The sequence below is a fragment of the Xiphophorus couchianus genome, chromosome 2 (assembly GCF_001444195.1).
Source record: "Xiphophorus couchianus chromosome 2, X_couchianus-1.0, whole genome shotgun sequence".
In the NCBI taxonomy this organism is placed as follows: Eukaryota; Metazoa; Chordata; class Actinopteri; order Cyprinodontiformes; family Poeciliidae; genus Xiphophorus; species Xiphophorus couchianus.
In genome coordinates, this window is record NC_040229.1 from 4,038,825 (window position 1) to 4,055,827 (window position 17,003).

Sequence of the window (17,003 nt, forward strand, 5' to 3'; positions counted from 1 at the left end):
AAGGTTCATGTAACGTACTCTGAATGAGTCATGCATTAAAAATACAGAAAATTATTCCAAAACAAAATATAATTTCCATCCACACTGTAAAAATACAAATGTGAATAATATTAATGATGATAATATAAAGATGATTTGTGTTCAGTGGAGTTCATTTTACAAACCGCTGAAACAAAGGAAGCTGCTCTGTGTGTGTGTGTGTGTGTGTGTGTCTCTGAGTGGAGGGCAGGACCACAGCTCCCCCTGCTGGCTGCTTCTCTTACTGTTCCAGACATTTTTCTCATTGTTAGAGATCTTTACACACACACACACACACACACGTACACACACACTCACACGCACACACACACTCAGACGGATTCAGGACTCACAGAACTGACCTCTGAGTCTGTTTCTGATCCGGTTCTGATGTGGTTCAGTCTCAACAGAGCAGCAGGTCTAACCAGTCAGAACCAGAACCAGTGATTGTTTCCTTCCAACCGGACCGACTGGATGTTCTGAAGACACAGCTGCAACCCGCTCAGACCTTCGGTCGGTTCTGATGTGACCCGGTTTCTCCCTGCAGACAGGAAAGGTCCAGCCTGATTGAAGCCTGTTAAGTAACCAGGTCTGGCCCAGCGGTACCGGCTGTTTTGCAACTCAGACTGACCCATCCTTTGGATCTGCAAAGCCCCTCCTGGTCCTCCATCTCTCCCTGGGAGCCTTAAGGTTTGTCCTCATCCAGAAATCCCTGGTAGACCAGAACCGATCCGGTCGTCCCAGCAGGAGTAAAGTTCCTGGACGGCACAATGGCTCCAGGAAGATTCAGCAGCCAGCCGCCTTTCCACAGGGCAGGAGAAACGAGTTGCCCTCTGTCACGCCTGGGACCATGACCTCCCTCTGTGCATCCCAGCCCTCGGTCCAGGTTCGAATCCGGGTCCTCTGTTTCAAACCGATTAAGGGCTGATCTATGGTTTCACTTCCTGAGCTGCTGGACTCTTGTCCAGATCATCCTTGAGGCCAACTGAAGGTCTTCCTCTGCAGCCTCTCCAGGTGTTTGAGAAGTTTTTGCTTCTGTGACACCAGGAGCCATCAGGCCGTACCAGGAGCCACCAGGCCGTACCAGGAGCCACCAGGCCGTACCAGGAGCCACCAGGCCGTACCAGGAGCCACCAGGCCGTACCAGGAGCCACCAGGCCGTACCAGGAGCCACCAGGCCAACCAGCATCCAGGAAACAGAACCACAGACACAGACCAGATGATGGGACCTGCAGATGTTTATGGAGTCTGAAGGCGTCTCACTTGTTCCCAGTTTGGTTTCTGAACATCTTCAGCTTCAGTGATACCGGTCCAGTCCCCTTCCAGAACCTCCCGTGGTTCTGATGGGATGTTCATAAACAGACTCTGTTTTCAGTCATCTGACCCCCAGCTTTTTCTTCTCATGTTTATTTAAATGATTTTATATTCCTCCTCCTCCTCTGTCTTTGAGCTGCTCTCAGGAAAATGACATTTTGAGCAGCAGGGTGAGAAAAGCAATCTGCTTTTTTCCCTGGAGAGGAAGAGATGTAAAAACCGAGTGGAAGAGAGGAAGGAATCTGCAGAGAGAACGGGCTCCTGCTTCTCAGTTCAACTGCAGTTTGTGGAGTATTTTATTTTGAAAAATATCAGCTTCCTCCTCCTGACCAGGAAGTTCTATCACCTCATTACGCTAACTGGACACTAATGTGAGACATTAGCGGGACGTCAGAGTCGCTAGCGGGACATTAGCAGTATGTTAGTAGTACGTTAGCAGGACATTAGAGAGATGTCATTGTTAGGTCAACGGTACGTCAGTTGGACGTCAACAAGACGTTACTGGCACTTTCGAGATATGTTAGCGGGACGTTAGCAACATGTTAGCAGTAGGTTAGTAGTATGTTACCATATCCAGCTCTTAGCAGCTGCAGTAGAGAATTTCTTTACTGTTCATGACAGGAGCATGCTGCGGTGAGTTGTCTTAAGTAACCAGGAAAACCTGGAGTGGAGTTTTAGCGGAATGGCTTTCCTGTCAATCAATCAAATGGAACGGATTATTTCACCAAGCAGCAGAAACACTGCTGGAGCAAGTAGGATTTACTTATAAATATGGGAGGGCCATACAAATATTTTTCATATTTGAGAGGGAGAAGTCTCCTTCACCCAAAATGATTGTGATGTTCATGCCAACTGCGACTCCTATCTGATTTTTTTTCAGGGCAGACTGAGCGGCCCGTTTCCCACCTTTTCAGCCTGTTATGATTTTCTTGGGGTCATAATTAAAACGAGAGACGATTCTTCGGGAAAGAGCATAAAACGTAGAGGTAAGAGAAAAGACTCTGGGATGTGTTGGAATCAGTGGCGGTTTGCAATGCCTGGACAGCTGCAGGAGGTTGGACGCTGCTGGACAAGGAGCCACGTCCTGAAGAGCTTTTTTTTTTTTTACCCCTCCAGGGGGCCTTTTGTGGGCTCTGGTGTCTCTTATATGAAAATAGGCTGACAGGAAGGGGGGAAGACATGCGGCAAATATCATCGGGTCCGGGAGTCGAACCTGCATTTCGAGGCCTCCAAATGTGGGTCGCGCTAACCGCTACGCCACCACGCCACGCCCCCTGAAGAGCTTTTTCACAGCTTTTAATCTCCAGTTCTGTGAAATGCTGTAAATCTGGTTAATGTTCAGATTCTCCTGAATTCAGCATCTGATTGCTCAGAATCACCAACTCCTGATCCGACTGACCCTGCGACTACAGGAGCTCAGAGGGGTCAGATGCTGAGTGGGTCAGAGCGGGTCCAACAGAAAACACTGCGGTCCTGCAGGTCAGCAGGATCCAGTTGGTCCTGCATGTGTTGACATTAATGTTTTCCTCTGCTTCACTCTCTGGGAGGCTTCAAGCTGTCTCAACCAGTCGGTCCCAGAACCGTCTGCAGCTGAAAGACAAGATTCTGATCGGTTCTGATAGGCTTTGACCGGCTCTGATCAGTTCTGACCGTGTTCTGTGGTTTCCTGGATGTTTGTGTTCCGGATCTAAAGGAAGCATTTGTTTTATTTCAAGTTTCAATTTAAGCTTAAAGCTGCAGCTGCAATAAACACACTTTTGCAGTGGCAACACACACACACACACACACACACACACACACACACACACACCCTGCAGAGCGATCTGCTGTGTCAGCACTTTGTTGCTTCATAAATATGACTCCTGTTTTGTCCTGATTGGCTTTGCGCTGCAGCGGCAGCGAGGGAATTATTGATTGATTTACTCTGCGTCTCGACAATAATTGCTCACCAGGGGAGGGTGTGTGTCGGTGTGTGTATTGGAGGGAGTTATTATTACCATTTTAAGAGAGAAGGTTTCAACATTTAATAAAGAAAATGATCAATAAACAGCTGAGACACTGAGAGGGAGAGTTTCACCATGAAGATGATAAAGCAGTAAACCTTTAGCAAGCTAATCTACTGTTAGCATGCTAATCTGCATTTAGGTAAGGATGCATGTGTCTGTACTAGTTATCTCAGTGACAGACTAACAGCCAGGTGACCTCTTACCCCTGACCTCTGGATGGACAGATTAAATTGGTTTTATTGGAACAGTGCATATTAATGGATGTATAATTTTATCAATATAACTGATTTAGCAAAATGCTAATTTCCATCCGCAGTCCCATAAAACAAACACAAGTTACAAAAATAACATTAATACAAAAATATTAAAAAATGAGAAACTGTCTTAAGAGATCAAAGTGTTCTGACTTTCAAAATGTTTATGAACTGGAAGGATGTTTTCTTTTTTATTTACTGATTAGCAAATAATGGATTGATAATCAGCACTTACATCAGTAACCCTGGTGAAAACAGCAGCTTCAAACCAGTAAGAGATCAGTCTTAAACCAGTTTAAAACCAATATGAAACCAGTATGGGGTAACTGAACGTTTTCCTTCTACCTGACGGAGCAGAGTCTGTTCTGTCTGTGATGGCCTGATGTCCCACAGTCAGTGAACATGTTGTAGGCTGCTGTAAGGTCAGAGGTCAGACGCTGCCTGGCTCTGAGGCAAAGAGAAGATTTTCCCTCTGAAAGAATCTGCAGCTTCGGCTTCCTCACCTGTTCCTCAGCAACTCCAGAACAGCCCGCTGCCCCCTGCTGATTTAAACCTGCCTCCTACCCCCGCTGCCCCCCGCTGATTTAAACCTGCCCCTCCTCCTACCCGTCGCCCCCTCCTCAATCTTTGTCTCCATAACGACTCCTAAAGACTTCCCACTCGACTAACCTTCTTTCTCTGAGTGCTGCCGCGTCATTGGTCGGCCGCTGACATTTTGTTAGACATCATTAAGGTGGACGACACCATAAAGCACCCGAAGGCGACACCCCTTCACCCCCACCCGGGGTAATACCTCTCGCCCTGTGGGGGACACGCAGCAAGGGGGGAGAGTTATGAGTCTTATTTAAGGTCCCGATTAACCTTCTTTCTGTACGACTAATCAATTTTCACGAGTCGGGCTCCATAAAGACCCTGTACAACACACACACACACACACACACACACGATCCAGATGTCTCCGTTAGAAACAGAACCAGAATCCCCACTGGGTCAGGTGAGGTTCCATCCTCCCCAGGATCAGGCTTCCTCAGGTAAACTCGGTGACCTGAGGCTGTCTCTACCCGTCTGACCCGTCTCACCCTGACCCCCAGGTGAGTTTATGTTCTGAAATCAGGGTCAAGGGTTGAAACGGTGGGCTTGTGTTCAGAGTCGGAGGTCAGCTCAAAGTTTCTACTCACGTTTGGATCTATTTCATCAGGATGCAAATGTTTCAGGTTAAACTCTGATCTTTCATCAAACTGAAAGTAATTGAATCTCTTCATCTTTCCTCCAACTTTTCTTCTTCTGTCATCCGTCTTCATCTGTTTCTCTTTAGCCGGTCGAGCCTCTCCTCCGTCTCCATCACTCCATATTAGCTCCGTCTCTCCTCTATTACCTCCCTCTTTCGCCCATTAGTAACACCTGAATCCTTCTATTAGATTCAGGAAGTCGGCCTCATAAATTCGCCGGCGTGTGCGCGCTGCTGGGCGACGGCTCACTGTTTTTGATAATGAAAGGATCTGGGCTTAAATTCACATTACCTTTGTGATGTACTTCATGCTTGATCATATGGGGCTCTTTGATTTTATTAACGTCTGTGAATGGATTTCTGGCTCTTTTCCCGTCCGTCTCCGTCTGTCTGCCTCCAACGACGGCTTCGTCCTCCGAGGAGCCGTTGAAGGTCGGGGTCGCCGCTCCGCCCGCTACCTGCTGATGGCCTGCTTAAAGGTTAGCGTGTGATTTCTGACTCAGAACAAACCGGAAAGATCATTTTCTCTGTTCTTACTCAACCTGACCTCCTGCAGGCTTTGGACACCGAATGGAACCTGCTTTGGTTCTGAGAGATCTACACCTGAGATTTGCATGGCAAGCTGTTGGCCAATTTAAAAAACTTTAGGAGGACTAGGTTTGGTGTGGAGATACACAGCAGCAGCAACTCGTCATGTATGAACCTCCCAAAACCTCTGGAGAAAAAAGAAACATGGCTGACCTGAAAGAAGCAATGGTTGGTGGAAAATGTTTCACAGAGAGAAACAGATACAAAGACTTGTGTGACGTCCACCAGACGTCTTGGTCCTCCATGTCAGTTTCATCTTCTGTATCTTAGATTCTCCTACATGTTCCCATCACATTCTGGTTAGCTACACATTCAGCAGACTGGGATTTGTTTGTGCTTGGAGAACACCAAACCCTGCCCAGGACACCGCAGGGCCCGGTAAAGGAGTAAAGGAGTTTGGTTAGGGTTAGTCCTACAGAGTGAGGCTAGGGTGGGTCGAGAACTATTGTAAGAGCTGACACAAAAGGTTCTGAGGTTCCTGATCGATCCGCATTCAACCTCAGCTGAACTTCATCAGCTGAAGTTCATGACTGAAAGATCGAGTAGCTAAAATGTGCTTCCTGTTTGCAGCGTCTGGACTCGTCTACCTCCACTCTGTCAGACCCACAGTTCCCTGCTGAGACTATCTGTCCTTTTGGGAATGCCTCGAGGTCCCCAGGATGACCTGGACACCTGGAGCAGGTGTTCTTCCTGAGCTTTGATTGGCCAGAGGTTCACACCTGAAATCTTCCAGATAGAAGAAGCTGAACTGAGTGAGGAAATGTCAGAGAACCGACTGCCTGTAGGGGGCGCTGATCAGCACCGCTGTGTGTTTGTTTCATTCAGGGGTGTGTGTGTGTGTGTGTGTGTTCTGGTCCACCATAAAGCGGATCAGACAGAATTAATAACTTTCAGGTCAATACCAGCCGCTGCTGCTTCCAACAACACCAGTTTGTTGACTCACGTTTGATCCCAGAAGCACAAAATGAAATTGATTTGACTCGAGTTAATTTCCTCTGTGTGTGTGGGCGTGTGTGTATGTGTGCACACAGGGAAGCAAACATTGTTAGCTTTACAAGCTGATCAGTCAACTAAAACTACATCACTAATTAAAAGCCTGCTGTGATGGTGTGTGGGTGTGTGTGTGTGTGTGTGTGTGTCTGGCTGTGGGTCTGACGTTGAACTCTGGACGGGTCAACACACGCGCACTTTTCTGTTTTTTCCATTTCTCCTCTTCGTTTGCTGTCACGCCGTCTGTCATTCCCCCAAACCGCCTCTGTCAGTCAGTCAGTTACTCAGCCGACACATTACAGCTTCGACACACATACTCAGGAGCACACACCCTCAGGAACACACACACACACAGGAACACACACCCTCAGGAACACACACACACTCGTAGCTGACCATCATTGCCAGTCTGCAGTGAGGCAGAAAAGCTTAGTAATAGCAGGTCATCACCTCCTGACTCTGACTGACTGTGTGTGTGTGGGGGGGGCTATGTGCGCGCGCGTGTGTGTGTGTGAACCAGTTGGCAGTCTATTAGTGTGCTGTGATTGGCCGGCATAGAGCAGCTGTGTGATGTCAGTCAGTGTAGCTGAAAACTGTAAAATCTGCAGAAAAGTTTTTGTGTTGACATCAGAGATGATGATGATGATGATGAATGAGATCATGGTAGTGATGATGAAGATGATGTTGGACTTTATGTGTGATGGTGTTTCCTAATAATAAAAGCTATTATTTAGTTGTGGCTTGTTGCCTGTTGCTCCAGTAATAATTTACAACAGGAATGTTGCCGACTGATGTCCCAGTCAAAGCAACCAGAGTTCGGCTGCTAAAACTTTGGATTTGGTTTATAGTGTGAAGAGTTAAAGTGGGTCGATGATAAATGGATTGATAATCTCTGAAAAATGAGTCAGTTCTGACTGGACTACAGGGAGAGCATGCAGAGCCAGGCGGGATTCAAGAGCAGGTCACCACTTTGTTTCTCCGTGATTTCATGTTTACTTGGATCAGCGACTCTCAAGACCCGAGTGTAGACAGAAACCGCCGGTTCCTGGATCCACTGTGTGGTAGGGATGTGCAATACGGCATAAACTTCATATCATGATACATATTGTGATGGGTGGGTAACAATATATGTACCAATATGATACAATGGAAACAAAAGAAATCACACATTAACTGAATGAAATGTATTTGTGTTCAAACTTGTATAACATTTGTTTTTGTGCATGTTATATGTATGTAATGTTAATAGTTTTTTAAAGTTGAGCTTAATCTTGATGACTTCCTGGTTTCTCTATTTTAAAAACTTGAATTTAATGGATCTCTGCATCGATTCCTGTCTTTTCTTCCCAGTTTTGTGACTGGAACCAGTAACCAGCTGCATTCGCTGCCAACTCCTCATTTTATGGAGGCAAAACAGTTTCCAGGGTTTGCTGATCAGGATTAGAGCTGCACATCATTTTTCTGAGTTTGGGCCAGTGCTTGGATCAGTTCCAGAACCTTTTTCTGTGTCCGTTCGGACCGGTACCAGGAGTCGTGTGTGTGTGTGTGTGTGTCTCACGGCTCCGATAAACGCAGCCGTTTGTTTTTGTGTTTTGACGTTTCCAGCTGTTGAGCAGGTGAAGATGATTGGAGCTGAGGTCTGCATTAATATTTCAGATTGCACTGGGATAATTCATGCTCACAAACCAGAGCTCGTTATGCATGTGAGCGTGCACGTTTATACATGCACGCTCACATGCATAACGAGCTCTGCTGTCGCTGAGCTCCTGAAAAATTCACCTTTAGCATCAAAGTTTAAAGAGGATCTTCCTCTCTATCTTAATGAATCTCACTTCATTTAAACATTTAAATAACTGATGACAGCGAGCAAAAAGAACACACTATGCACACACACACTGCACACACACACTATAGACACATACACACACGCCAACACACACAGAAAGTTGCCATGTTTATGTTAGAGAAGTCTTGTAGAAACAGCCTGAGCAGAACCACTTAAACGGCATCTGTGTGTGTTTGTGTCTATAGTGTGTGTGTGTGTGTGTGTGTGTGGGCATGCGTTGGGGTGTGTTTGCGTGTGTGTTCAGCTCATGTTTGTGTGGTCTGATCATTCATGTGTGTCAAATTGCTGAAACAGGAAACCTCTCATCTCTACTTAGCTCCGGGCTGAACGCTGTCCAATCCATAAACCTGCTCTGAGATCGTGTGTGTGTGTGTATAGTGTGTGTGTGTGTGTCTGTGTGGTTTCTCCTGCAGAACTGACCTCTGCTTAATACTGTTGTTGGACATTTTGATGATGTGATTGACACACCTGCACATAGTGATTTATTTATCTGCTGATTGGTCCCAGCGTTTGGTTCCACCTATTGGTCACGGCGTTTGGTTCCACCTATTGGTCACGGCGTTTGGTTCCGGCGTTTAGTTCCACCTATTGGTCCCAGCGTTTGGTTCCACCTATTGGTCACGGCGTTTGGTTCCACCTATTGGTCACGGCGTTTGGTTCCGGCGTTTAGTTCCACCTATTGGTCCCAGCGTTTGGTTCCACCTATTGATCCCGGCGTTTGGTTCCACCTATTGGTCCCAGCGTTTGGTTCCACCTATTGGTCACGGCGTTTGGTTCCGGCGTTTAGTTCCACCTATTGGTCCCAGCGTTTGGTTCCACCTATTGGTCACGGCGTTTGGTTCCGGCGTTTAGTTCCACCTATTGGTCCCAGCGTTTGGTTCCACCTATTGATCCCGGCGTTTGGTTCCACCTATTGGTCCCGGCGTTTGGTTCCACCTATTGGTCACGGCGTTTGGTTCCGGCGTTTAGTTCCACCTATTGGTCCCAGCGTTTGGTTCCACCTATTGGTCACGGCGTTTGGTTCCGGCGTTTAGTTCCACCTATTGGTCCCAGCGTTTGGTTCCACCTATTGGTCCCGGCGTTTGGTTCCACCTATTGGTCATGGCGTTTGGTTCCGGCGTTTGGTTCCACCTATTGGTTCAGGCATTTAGTTCCACCTATTGGTCATGGCGTTTTGTTCCGGCGTTTAGTTTCACCTATTGGTCCCGGCGTTTGGTTCCACCTATTGGTCATGGCGTTTGGTTCCGGCGTTTGGTTCCACCTATTGGTTCAGGCATTTAGTTCCACCTATTGGTCATGGCGTTTTGTTCCGGCGTTTAGTTTCACCTATTGGTCCCGGCGTTTGGTTCCACGTATTGGTCATGGCGTTTGGTCCCGGCGTTTGGTTCCACCTATTGGTCCCGGTGTTTGGTTCTGGCGTTTGGTTCCACCTATTGGTCCCGGCGTTTGGTTCCACCTATTGGTTCCGGCATTTAGTTCCACCTATTGGTCACGGCTTTTGGTTCCACCTATTGGTCCCGGTGTTTGGTTCTGGCGTTTGGTTCCACCTATTGGTCCCGGCGTTTGGTTCCACCTATTGGTCCCGGCGTTTGGTCCTGGCGTTTGGTTCCACCTCTTGGTCCCGGCGTTTGTTTCTGGTGTTTGGTTCCGGCGTTTGGTTCCACCTATTGGTCCCGGCGTTTGGTTCCGCCTATTGGTCCCGGCGTTTGGTTCTGGTGTTTGGTTCTGGCGTTTGGTTCCACCTATTGGTCCCGGCGTTTGGTTCAGGCATTTGATTCTACCTATTGGTCCCGGCGTTTGGTTCCGGCGTTTGGTTCCACCTATTGGTCCTGGCGTTTTGTTCTGGTGTTTGGTTCCGGCGTTTGGTTCCACCTCTTGGTCCCGGCGTTTGGTTCCACCTATTGGTCCCGGCGTTTGGTTCCACTTATTGGTCCCGGCGTTTGTTTCTGGTGTTTGGTTCCGGCGTTTGGTTCCACCTATTGGTCCCGGCGTTTGGTTCCACCTATTGGTCCCGGCGTTTGGTCCTGGCGTTTGGTTCCTCCTCTTGGTCCCGGCGTTTGTTTCTGGTGTTTGGTTCCGGCATTTGGTTCCACCTATTGGTCCCGGCGTTTGGTTCTGGTGTTTGGTTCTGGTGTTTGGTTCCACCTATTGGTCCCGGCGTTTGGTTCAGGCATTTGATTCTACCTATTGGTCCCGGCGTTTGGTTCCGGCGTTTGGTTCCACCTATTGGTCCTGGCGTTTGGTTCTGGTGTTTGGTTCCGGCGTTTGGTGCCACCTATTGGTCCCAGCATTTGGTTCCACCTATTGGTCCCGGCGTTTGGTTCAGGCATTTGATTCTACCTATTGGTCCCGGCGTTTGGTTCCGGCGTTTGGTTCCACCTATTGGTCCCGGCGTTTGGTTCCACCTATTGGTCACGGCGTTTGGTTCCGCCTATTGGTCCCGGCGTTTGTTTCTGGTGTTTGGTTCCGGCGTTTGGTTCCACCTATTGGTCCCGGCGTTTGGTTCCGCCTATTGGTCCCGGCGTTTGGTTCTGGTGTTTGGTTCTGGCGTTTGGTTCCACCTATTGGTCCCGGCGTTTGGTTCAGGCATTTGATTCTACCTATTGGTCCCGGCGTTTGGTTCCGGCGTTTGGTTCCACCTATTGCTCCCGGCGTTTGGTTCCACCTATTGGTCCCGGCGATTGGTTCCGGCGTTTAGTTCCACCTACTGGTCCCGCCGTTTGGTTCCACCTATTGGTCACGGCGTTTCGTTCCGGCGTTTAGTTCCACCTATTGGTCCCAGCGTTTGGTTCCACCTATTGGTCACGGCGTTTGGTCCCGGCGTTTGGTTCCACCTATTGGTCATGACGTTTGGTTCCACTTATTGGTCCCAGTGTTTGGTTCCACCTATTGGTCATGGCTTTTGGTTCCGGCGTTTGGTTCCACCTATTGGTCCCAGCGTTTGGTTCCACCTATTGGTCCTGGCGTTTGGTTCCACCTATTGGTCCTGGCGTTTGGTTCCGGCGTTTGGTTCCGGCATTTGATTCTACCTATTGGTCCCAGCGTTTGGTTCCACCTATTGGCCACGGCGTTTGGTTCCACCTTTTGGTCATGGCGTTTGGTTCCACTTATTGGTCCCAGTGTTTGGTTCCACCTATTGGTCACGGCGTTTGGTTCCGGCGTTTAGTTCCACCTATTGGTCCCAGCGTTTGGTTCCACCTATTGGTCCTGGCGTTTGGTTCCGCCTATTGGTCCCGGCGTTTGGTTCTGGTGTTTGGTTCCAGCGTTTGGTTCCACCTATTGGTCCTGGCGTTTGGTTTCACCTATTGGTCCTGGCGTTTGGTTCCGGCATTTGATTCTACCTATTGGTCCCAGCGTTTGGTTCCACCTATTGGCCACGGCGTTTGGTTCCGGCGTTTGGTTCCACCTATTGGTCCTGGCGTTTGGTTCCACCTATTGGTTCCAGCGTTTAGTTCCACCTATTGGTCCCAGCGTTTGGTTCCACCTATTGGTCATGGCATTTGGTTCCGGCGTTTGGTTCCACCTATTGGTCATGGCGTTTGGTTCCACCTTATTGGTCCCAGTGTTTGGTTCCACCTATTGGTCATGGCGTTTGGTTGCGGCGCTTGGTTCCACCCATTGGTCCCAGCGTTTGGTTCCACCTATTGGTCACGGCGTTTGGTTCCGGCGTTTGGTTCCACCTATTGGTCATGGCATTTGGTTTCGGCGTTTAGTTCCACCTATTGGTCATGGCGTTTGGTTCCACCTATTGGTCCTGGCGTTTGGTTCCGGCGTTTGGTTCCACCTATTGGCCACGGCGTTTGGTTCCACCTTTTGGTCATGGCGTTTGGTTCCACTTATTGGTCCTGGCGTTTGGTTCCGACGTTTGGTTCCGGCATTTGATTCTACCTATTGGTCCCAGCGTTTGGTTCCACCTATTGGTCATGGCGTTTGGTTCCACCTATTGGTCCTGGCGTTTGGTTCCGGCGTTTGGTTCCGGCATTTGATTCTACCTATTGGTCCCAGCGTTTGGTTCCACCTATTGGTCACGGCGTTTGGTTCCGGCGTTTAGTTCCACCTATTGGTCCCAGCGTTTGGTTCCACCTATTGGTCCTGGCGTTTGGTTCCGCCTATTGGTCCCGGCGTTTGGTTCTGGTGTTTGGTTCCAGCGTTTGGTTCCACCTATTGGTCCCGGCGTTTGGTTCCACCTACTGGTCCTGGCGTTTGGTTCCGGCGTTTGGTTCCACCTATTGGTCACGGCGTTTGGTTCCACCTATTGGTCACGGCGTTTGGTTCCGGCGTTTAGTTCCACCTATTGGTCCCAGCGTTTGGTTCCACCTATTGATCCCGGCGTTTGGTTCCACCTATTGGTCCCAGCGTTTGGTTCCACCTATTGGTCACGGCGTTTGGTTCCGGCGTTTAGTTCCACCTATTGGTCCCAGCGTTTGGTTCCACCTATTGGTCACGGCGTTTGGTTCCGGCGTTTAGTTCCACCTATTGGTCCCAGCGTTTGGTTCCACCTATTGATCCCGGCGTTTGGTTCCACCTATTGGTCCCGGCGTTTGGTTCCACCTATTGGTCACGGCGTTTGGTTCCGGCGTTTAGTTCCACCTATTGGTCCCAGCGTTTGGTTCCACCTATTGGTCACGGCGTTTGGTTCCGGCGTTTAGTTCCACCTATTGGTCCCAGCGTTTGGTTCCACCTATTGGTCCCGGCGTTTGGTTCCACCTATTGGTCATGGCGTTTGGTTCCGGCGTTTGGTTCCACCTATTGGTTCAGGCATTTAGTTCCACCTATTGGTCATGGCGTTTTGTTCCGGCGTTTAGTTTCACCTATTGGTCCCGGCGTTTGGTTCCACCTATTGGTCATGGCGTTTGGTTCCGGCGTTTGGTTCCACCTATTGGTTCAGGCATTTAGTTCCACCTATTGGTCATGGCGTTTTGTTCCGGCGTTTAGTTTCACCTATTGGTCCCGGCGTTTGGTTCCACGTATTGGTCATGGCGTTTGGTCCCGGCGTTTGGTTCCACCTATTGGTCCCGGTGTTTGGTTCTGGCGTTTGGTTCCACCTATTGGTCCCGGCGTTTGGTTCCACCTATTGGTTCCGGCATTTAGTTCCACCTATTGGTCACGGCTTTTGGTTCCACCTATTGGTCCCGGTGTTTGGTTCTGGCGTTTGGTTCCACCTATTGGTCCCGGCGTTTGGTTCCACCTCTTGGTCCCGGCGTTTGTTTCTGGTGTTTGGTTCCGGCGTTTGGTTCCACCTATTGGTCCCGGCGTTTGGTTCCGCCTATTGGTCCCGGCGTTTGGTTCTGGTGTTTGGTTCTGGCGTTTGGTTCCACCTATTGGTCCCGGCGTTTGGTTCAGGCATTTGATTCTACCTATTGGTCCCGGCGTTTGGTTCCGGCGTTTGGTTCCACCTATTGGTCCTGGCGTTTTGTTCTGGTGTTTGGTTCCGGCGTTTGGTTCCACCTCTTGGTCCCGGCGTTTGGTTCCACCTATTGGTCCCGGCGTTTGGTTCCACTTATTGGTCCCGGCGTTTGTTTCTGGTGTTTGGTTCCGGCGTTTGGTTCCACCTATTGGTCCCGGCGTTTGGTTCCACCTATTGGTCCCGGCGTTTGGTCCTGGCGTTTGGTTCCTCCTCTTGGTCCCGGCGTTTGTTTCTGGTGTTTGGTTCCGGCATTTGGTTCCACCTATTGGTCCCGGCGTTTGGTTCTGGTGTTTGGTTCTGGTGTTTGGTTCCACCTATTGGTCCCGGCGTTTGGTTCAGGCATTTGATTCTACCTATTGGTCCCGGCGTTTGGTTCCGGCGTTTGGTTCCACCTATTGGTCCTGGCGTTTGGTTCTGGTGTTTGGTTCCGGCGTTTGGTGCCACCTATTGGTCCCAGCATTTGGTTCCACCTATTGGTCCCGGCGTTTGGTTCAGGCATTTGATTCTACCTATTGGTCCCGGCGTTTGGTTCCGGCGTTTGGTTCCACCTATTGGTCCCGGCGTTTGGTTCCACCTATTGGTCACGGCGTTTGGTTCCGCCTATTGGTCCCGGCGTTTGTTTCTGGTGTTTGGTTCCGGCGTTTGGTTCCACCTATTGGTCCCGGCGTTTGGTTCCGCCTATTGGTCCCGGCGTTTGGTTCTGGTGTTTGGTTCTGGCGTTTGGTTCCACCTATTGGTCCCGGCGTTTGGTTCAGGCATTTGATTCTACCTATTGGTCCCGGCGTTTGGTTCCGGCGTTTGGTTCCACCTATTGCTCCCGGCGTTTGGTTCCACCTATTGGTCCCGGCGATTGGTTCCGGCGTTTAGTTCCACCTACTGGTCCCGCCGTTTGGTTCCACCTATTGGTCACGGCGTTTCGTTCCGGCGTTTAGTTCCACCTATTGGTCCCAGCGTTTGGTTCCACCTATTGGTCACGGCGTTTGGTCCCGGCGTTTGGTTCCACCTATTGGTCATGACGTTTGGTTCCACTTATTGGTCCCAGTGTTTGGTTCCACCTATTGGTCATGGCTTTTGGTTCCGGCGTTTGGTTCCACCTATTGGTCCCAGCGTTTGGTTCCACCTATTGGTCCTGGCGTTTGGTTCCACCTATTGGTCCTGGCGTTTGGTTCCGGCGTTTGGTTCCGGCATTTGATTCTACCTATTGGTCCCAGCGTTTGGTTCCACCTATTGGCCACGGCGTTTGGTTCCACCTTTTGGTCATGGCGTTTGGTTCCACTTATTGGTCCCAGTGTTTGGTTCCACCTATTGGTCACGGCGTTTGGTTCCGGCGTTTAGTTCCACCTATTGGTCCCAGCGTTTGGTTCCACCTATTGGTCCTGGCGTTTGGTTCCGCCTATTGGTCCCGGCGTTTGGTTCTGGTGTTTGGTTCCAGCGTTTGGTTCCACCTATTGGTCCTGGCGTTTGGTTTCACCTATTGGTCCTGGCGTTTGGTTCCGGCATTTGATTCTACCTATTGGTCCCAGCGTTTGGTTCCACCTATTGGCCACGGCGTTTGGTTCCGGCGTTTGGTTCCACCTATTGGTCCTGGCGTTTGGTTCCACCTATTGGTTCCAGCGTTTAGTTCCACCTATTGGTCCCAGCGTTTGGTTCCACCTATTGGTCATGGCATTTGGTTCCGGCGTTTGGTTCCACCTATTGGTCATGGCGTTTGGTTCCACCTTATTGGTCCCAGTGTTTGGTTCCACCTATTGGTCATGGCGTTTGGTTGCGGCGCTTGGTTCCACCCATTGGTCCCAGCGTTTGGTTCCACCTATTGGTCACGGCGTTTGGTTCCGGCGTTTGGTTCCACCTATTGGTCATGGCATTTGGTTTCGGCGTTTAGTTCCACCTATTGGTCATGGCGTTTGGTTCCACCTATTGGTCCTGGCGTTTGGTTCCGGCGTTTGGTTCCACCTATTGGCCACGGCGTTTGGTTCCACCTTTTGGTCATGGCGTTTGGTTCCACTTATTGGTCCTGGCGTTTGGTTCCGACGTTTGGTTCCGGCATTTGATTCTACCTATTGGTCCCAGCGTTTGGTTCCACCTATTGGTCATGGCGTTTGGTTCCACCTATTGGTCCTGGCGTTTGGTTCCGGCGTTTGGTTCCGGCATTTGATTCTACCTATTGGTCCCAGCGTTTGGTTCCACCTATTGGTCACGGCGTTTGGTTCCGGCGTTTAGTTCCACCTATTGGTCCCAGCGTTTGGTTCCACCTATTGGTCCTGGCGTTTGGTTCCGCCTATTGGTCCCGGCGTTTGGTTCTGGTGTTTGGTTCCAGCGTTTGGTTCCACCTATTGGTCCCGGCGTTTGGTTCCACCTACTGGTCCTGGCGTTTGGTTCCGGCGTTTGGTTCCGGCATTTGATTCTACCTATTGGTCCCAGCGTTTGGTTCCACCTATTGGCCACGGCGTTTGGTTCCGGCGTTTGGTTCCACCTATTGGTCCTGGCGTTTGGTTCCACCTATTGGTTCCGGCGTTTAGTTCCACCTATTGGTCCCGGCGTTTGGTTCCACCTATTGGTCATGGCGTTTGGTTCCGGCATTTGGTTCCACCTATTGGTCATGGCGTTTGGTTCCGGCGTTTGGTTCCACCTATTGGTCATGGCGTTTGGTTCCACCTTATTGGTCCCAGTGTTTGGTTCCACCTATTGGTCATGGCGTTTGGTTCTGGCGCTTGGTTCCACCCATTGGTCCCAGCGTTTGGTTCCACCTATTGGTCACGGCGTTTGGTTCCACCTATTGGTCATGGCGTTTGGTTCCGGCGTTTGGTTCCACCTATTGGTCATGGCGTTTGGTTCCACCTTATTGGTCCCAGTGTTTGGTTCCACCTATTGGTCATGGCGTTTGGTTCCGGCGCTTGGTTCCACCCATTGGTCCCAGCGTTTGGTTCCACCTATTGGTCACGGCGTTTGGTTCCGGCGTTTGGTTCCACCTATTGGTCCCGGCGTTTGGTTCCACCTATTGGTCATGGCGTTTGGTTCTGGCGTTTAGTTCCACCTATTGGTCCCGGCGTTTGGTTCTGGTGTTTGGTTCCAGCGTTTGGTTCCACCTATTGGTCCTGGCGTTTGGTTCCGGCGTTTGGTTCCGGCATTTGATTCTACCTATTGGTCCCAGCGTTTGGTTCCACCTATTGGCCACGGCGTTTGGTTCCACCTTTTGGTCATGGCGTTTGGTTCCACTTATTGGTCCCAGTGTTTGGTTCCACCTATTGGTCACGGCGTTTGGTTCCGGCGTTTAGTTCCACCTATTGGTCCCAGCGTTTGGTTCCACCTATTGGTCCTGGCGTTTGGTTCCGCCTATTGGTCCCGGCGTTTG

At 50.0% G+C, this 17,003-nt stretch overlaps 1 long non-coding RNA gene across 1 annotated transcript; it reads left to right on the plus strand.

Moving 5' to 3' along the window:
* The first annotated feature begins 335 nt into the window (after positions 1-335).
* On the plus strand, positions 336-7,716 carry LOC114150384 (uncharacterized). The gene is made up of 3 exons (XR_003596733.1): positions 336-2,084; positions 2,213-5,299; positions 5,377-7,716. It is a non-coding gene; the product is annotated as an uncharacterized LOC114150384 (long non-coding RNA).
* The last annotated feature ends 9,287 nt before the right edge of the window (positions 7,717-17,003 follow it).